The sequence below is a fragment of the Oratosquilla oratoria genome, chromosome 23, assembly GCF_046742065.1.
Source record: "Oratosquilla oratoria isolate Oo_2021 chromosome 23, ASM4674206v1, whole genome shotgun sequence".
Lineage (NCBI taxonomy): Eukaryota > Metazoa > Arthropoda > Malacostraca > Stomatopoda > Squillidae > Oratosquilla > Oratosquilla oratoria.
This window is the reverse complement of record NC_134799.1, coordinates 7,144,841-7,149,840: the sequence shown is the minus strand read 5'-3', so window position 1 is coordinate 7,149,840 and position 5,000 is coordinate 7,144,841. Positions and strand designations below refer to the sequence as shown.

General features: G+C 35.7%; 1 protein-coding gene across 1 annotated transcript in view; it reads right to left on the bottom strand.

Annotated features, from left to right (window-relative positions):
* LOC143037707 (uncharacterized) overlaps window positions 1-5,000 on the bottom strand; it is a 395,763-nt gene that overhangs the window by 380,028 nt on the left and 10,735 nt on the right. The gene's annotated exons all lie outside the window — the stretch shown is intronic.

Sequence of the window (5,000 nt, the reverse complement as noted above, 5' to 3'; positions counted from 1 at the left end):
TGATAGAGCACGTGTGCCGGGGGGCACCCCAAAGGGTTTGAGGTACCAAACCGCCCAAGAATAAAATAGTACATTTGGGTTTAAGTACTACGAATTACTCAACATCGACACTATTCGTATTTTCATCCTAAAACACTAAATGTGTTTGTTCGCTACCCTGACCAAAGTGTGCTGATATATCCGAGACGGGGAGAGAGAGAGAGAGAGAGAGAGAGAGAGAGAGAGTAAGAGAGAGAGAGGGGAGAGAGAGAGTAAGAGAGAGAGAGAGAGAGAGAGAGAGAGAGAGAGAGAGAGAGAGAAAGAGAGAGAGAGAGAGAGAGAGAGAGAGAAAGAGAGAGAGAGAAAGAGAGAGAGAGAGAGAGAGAGAGAGAGAGAGAGAGAGAGAGAGAGAGAGAGAGAGAGAGAGAGAGAGAGAGAGAGAGAGAGAGAGGGGGAGAGAGAGAGAGAGAGAGAGTAAGAGAGAAAGAGAGAGAGAAAGAGAGAGAGTAAGAGAGAAAGAGAGAGAGAGTAAGAGAGAAAGAGAGAGAGAGTAAGAGAGAAAGAGAGAGAGAGAGAGAGAGAGAGAGAGAGAGAGAGAGAGAGAGAGAGAGAGAGAGAGAGAGAGAGAGAGAGAGAGAGAGAGAGAGAGAGAGAGAGAGAGAGAGAGAGAGAGAGCCAACTCAGTGAACGTGTGTTTCTATTCCGCAATACTTTAAGAGCATTTTATCTTATTCACCTTCACTTCACTATATCAATTGGCATAATCTTTGTTGGCCTCGCTGCTGCCTCCCCAATTCTAATTTGCTGAAGAAAACTTTGCATGATCAGAAGTTTGGTAGTGGTATATAATTAATCTAAGTATCCCCTTTCCTGTTTGTGTGCTGAAAGCGAAATCGGAAGCGTGCTTGCTAGTCTCGCATTCGCTTAGTTGTGGGTTCGAGTCCCGTGCTCCTCTCCGATTCCCAGCAGTGACTGTCTATTACCTGCCCCAACATTGCAAGCGCATTATAGGGCACAGGTTACGGCTTCGACCGCAGCTACTCGGCGCCTTTTGGCGTAGGCTCCTCACCGTCATTATTATCATTATCATCGTTACTATCGTTACTATCGTTATTGTCATTATCATTATTGTCATTATTATTATTATTATTGTCATTATTATTATTATTGTCATTATTATTATTAGTCATTATTATTATTATTATTGTCATTATTATTATTATGATTGTCATTATTATTATTATGATTGTCATTATTATTATTATGATTGTCATTATTATTATTATTATTATTATTGTCATTATTATTATTAATTATTATTATTGTCATTATTATTATTAATTATTATTATTGCCATTATTATTGTCATTATTGTCTTTATTGTCCATTATTATTGTCATTATTATTGTCATTATTATCATCATTATCATTATCATTTCAATTATTGTTATTATTACTATTATTATTATTATTGTTGTTGTCATTATTATTATTATTGTTGTCATTATTATTATTATTGTTGTCATTATTATTATTATTGTTGTCATTATTATTATTATTGTTGTCATTATTATTATCATTATTATCATTAATCATTATTATCATTAATCATTATTGTTATAATTATTGTTATCATTATTGTTATCATTATCATTTTTGTTATCAGTCATTATCATCAATCATTATCATTATCATCATTATTATTATTATTATTACCATTTTTATTATTACTTTCTTTTTGGTAAGAGGAACCTCGAGCACTCAGATGATCCCAAGAAGAACGGGTGTCCTTACCTCACCCCCCCCCCCTCCGGCCCCAAGAAAACAAAAATTCGACATTTCAACTCATGAGAAGCTCAGTTACACGGTCATTTTTTTTATACATATCATTCACTTTCTTTCTCATTGTATGTTAATATCATGAAAGAAGTCGTTTAATTCAAACGGATCTAGGAAATTGCATATTCTGCGCGTCTTAGCTCGGGAATAGATGGAGATTGCTCGATGGGTACCATTGAGAAAGCTTAAAGTCCATGTACTGTATGCATGTACTGTATGCATGTATATATGTATGTATGTATGTATGTATGTATGTATGTATGTATGTATGGATGGATGGATGGATGGATGGATGGATGGATGGATGGATGGATGGATGGATGGATGCATGCATGCATGCATGTATATATGTATGTATGGATGCATGTGTGTATGCATGTGTGTATGCATGTATGTATGCATGTATGTATGCATGTATGTATGTATGTATGTATGTATGTATGTATGTATGTATGTATGTATGTATGAATGTATGCATGTATACATGTATGAATGTATACATGTATACATGTATACATGTATGTATGTATGTATGTATGTATGTACGTATGTACGTATATATGTATGTATGCATGTATGTACGTATGTTTGGTAGTTATGCGGCGCCGTCGTGTGTAATCTGTTTGAGCGAGTACATGATAGAGAAGGTGGTTGATGTGTAATGTTGCGCAAATCGGACGTTCTATTATAATGTGTGGTATGATGAGGAGAGATAAGGGCATAGGGACGTGGTACAGTCTTTTGGATTGGGGGGGGAGATATGCGTGTGCCTAGTTGTGTTTTTTATTTATATATGTCATCAGTTTTATGTAATTGAATACGGAATTATACACATATGTTCCTAGTTTGGGATGAGTCCTCGGTAGTTTCGTTGTATGAGGGCGAGTGCAACACAGGAACCTTGCCTCTTTGATGGCCACTGCTCCCTCTCTGTTGTTGTTATTTGATTATCGTTACTGTCCATCCCATGTTTGGTTGGATGTGATATGGTGGTTCTCTCGGCTTGATTCTCCTTCGGTTCTGGTGAAAGACTCGTAGGTCGCTGCAGTCGGAAACCTCTCGGTGTTCTTGGGTTAAGTGTCTGGGAGGAGGAGGGGTTTCTTCAGGGGTGATTCTAAAACATGACACGTGCTCTCATTCACTCAAACTAGGTCTGGTAGGGACACTGGGATGTCTATGAGGTTTGCATGGAGTTACTGTGTGTCGCTAGTGTTAAAGTAGGATGGATTTCTGTTCATACCTCCTGTTTTGAGGCTGCAAGTGAGTGCCTTGATGAGTCTTGTGTGTGAATGGGTGAGATTTATCCCGGTGATCTGGAGAAGATACGGTTTGTTTGGACGAAGAATTGATTGGCGTGGTGCAGTTGGTGTCGAACTCCGTTACGTCTTCTTTAGCTCCTTCTGGAAAGCTCGGGCCTTTCCTTGGGTCGGAAAGGGTCGAAGGTGGTGGGTGAGGGGAGAGGGAGGAAGGATTGGTGGGTGAGAAATGTGGTGGGTTGGGGTGATGTATGGAAGATTCTTGTACATCAATATGGGCAGAGAATGAGGGGTTGAATTAAAGTTTCAATTGCCACAGGTGAGAAGGTGTAGGAGTTTGTGTTGGGAGTTCATGCACTTTGTGGATGGTTTCTTTTCGTGTGGTCGTCTGACAGATGATATTGTTTCCGCGTACATGACTCCAAGTCTAATATGATCATCCAGGACTCTGCTCGTCTTCGGTCGTCACTGAATCTGAAGCTTTCCGAACCTTTGAGACAGAAGGCTTCTATTTTAAAAAATTATACCTTACGGTTTGAGGACGATCCAGAATGATCCTGATTGTTGTTTGCATAGTTGGCTGAGTTGCAGCATTGGCCACTATGTGTATTTTGTATATATGTATATGTCTTCTACTATGTACTCATTCTGCTGAAGAGGATCACAGTTAGGGATCGAAATATACAGAACTTTCGATATTAGTGTCTTCTTTTCCGATAGTGGGGTAAAAATTGAGTTTACTATGTGTAGAAGTTGAACATTGTACACATACGCCCCCAGGACAACGAGATCGTAGTCTAGCGTTTCTAAAGCGCTGGCAGTTGCAGCAGCGGCGTGGACATCGATAATGCCTCTCTATTCAAAAGATCAAGTAAACTATTTACAGGTACGCTAGAAGCTGAGATTGATTAACGGTCACTATTAGTGTGTGGGTACTGATCTTTATATCGTTTATATTTTTCTTATTGATCGTAACTAATCGACCAATTATTTCTTCTGGTGGTAAATGTTTTATATGATGTTTGGAGTGGAGTGTCTATTATTGGGATTTGTCTTCGAGGCTATATAACACGGAGTCTTACGCGTTTGTCCTCAAATTCGTCATAAACTTTCACAGAGCAATTATTTATTATTAACTCATTGTTAATATATTTCAATATCAAGAACCTTGGAGAGACCAAGTGAGGGTTCACGGAGTTCCAGTCATCGATTGTGTTTCTTGGGGTTGCTGATAACGCTGACGACGACGATTCTTATCCCTTATTTGGGGAAATGTGGCCAATCGCTCCAGTTTTTCCTTTATAATTGTTCTCGAGTTCGCGGACGGGGGAGATTACCTCAGCTCACGAGAAAGTTTGACTTATACTAGAAAATATATAGTATACTAGTACATCATAAAATATTCAGAATGTAATATCATATACATAACATATGATACATACTATGCAATATGTAATATATATCTAATATATAATGCATAATAATCTATAATATATACTATGTAATAAATAATATGTAATATATAATATATAATATATAATGTATGATATATAATATATGATATATAATATATGATATATAATATATAATATATAATATATAATATATAATATACAATATACATTATACAATATATAATATACAATATACAATATACAATATACAATATATACAATATATATACAATATACAATATATACAATATACAATATACAGTATACAATATACAATATATGATATGTAATAATATATATAACATAATATATGATATATAATATATAATATATATTATATAATATATAATATATAATATATATGATATATGATATATGATATATGATATATAATATATATTGTATAATATATGATATATATTGTATAGTATATAATATATATAATATAATATACAATAATAATATACAATAT